At 45.3% G+C, this 1,010-nt stretch overlaps 1 non-coding gene across 1 annotated transcript; it reads left to right on the forward strand.

Moving 5' to 3' along the window:
* The first annotated feature begins 655 nt into the window (after window positions 1-655).
* LOC114611689 lies at window positions 656-762 on the forward strand. Its single transcript, XR_003709879.1, has one exon. It is a non-coding gene; the product is annotated as a U6 spliceosomal RNA (small nuclear RNA).
* Window positions 763-1,010: the final 248 nt, after the last annotated feature.

Here is a 1,010-nt window from a genome sequence, read left to right on the forward strand (position 1 = left end):
GAAGGGGAAGAAGGGGAAGGGGAAGAAGGGGAAGGGGGAGAAGGGGAAGGGGAGAAGGGGAAGAAGGGGAAGGGGGAGAAGGGGAAGGGGGAGAAGGGGAAGAAGGGGAAGAAGGGGAAGGGGAAGAAGGGGAAGGGGAAGAAGGGGAAGGGGAAGAAGTGGAAGGGGAAGAAGAGGAAGGGGAAGAAGGGAAAGAGGAAGGAGAAGAGGAAGAAGAAGGGGAAGAACAACAACAAGAATGGACCTGAGGGAGAAGGAAGGTCGTGGAGGTGACTGGGAGAAGTGATGGAATGGCAAACTGAAATTGAGATGTGTTATATGTGAGAAGAATAAATAAAATTATTTGTTCTTTGCTACACTCCCTCGAACCCACTGATGATCTTCTTTTGGTCCCCTCTCCTCCTTAGTAGTAGTAATGAACCCCTTTATATTTCTATGAGATCAACTTTTTCTAAGCTTCATCTTATCCAGACTCATTTGCTTGACCTCTTAGCACCTTCCTACCATGGTTGGTCTTCTCATGGTGTCATGTTATAACATCCCATGAGTTTTTTCTGTTCTTTTTCTGTGTTCTCCACTGACTTTTACAAAATTGGAATAAAACACAAAACTGTATTCGTGGGGGCTCATTAATTTTGTTTAAAGTATAAATACAGCACTTGCTTCAGTAGTGCATCTACCAAAGTCAAAATGATACAGGGAAGATTAGCATGCTCCTCTCTCTCAAAGATGGCATGTATTCATGAAGCATTTTGTATATTTAAGATGAGAGTAGGGGGTTAGTGGTCAAGGGACAGAGACTGAGTTTCAGTGCAGTCTCTGTCACAAATGGGACATCTATAGCACAGTTTCCACCACAAGGCTCAAGGAACATCATGACAGAGGGAGTAGAAAGATGGCAAAAGCCAGAGGTCCAGAAGGGAGCCAAACACCATCCTCTGTGCATTACTGGACCCCTACATTCATGCATCACAGCAGCTGCGGATGCCTGCGCAAGAGCAAAACAGTCA

Source organism: Grammomys surdaster, unplaced genomic scaffold (genome assembly GCF_004785775.1).
Source record: "Grammomys surdaster isolate TR1022 unplaced genomic scaffold, NIH_TR_1.0 126118, whole genome shotgun sequence".
NCBI classification, from domain to species: Eukaryota; Metazoa; Chordata; class Mammalia; order Rodentia; family Muridae; genus Grammomys; species Grammomys surdaster.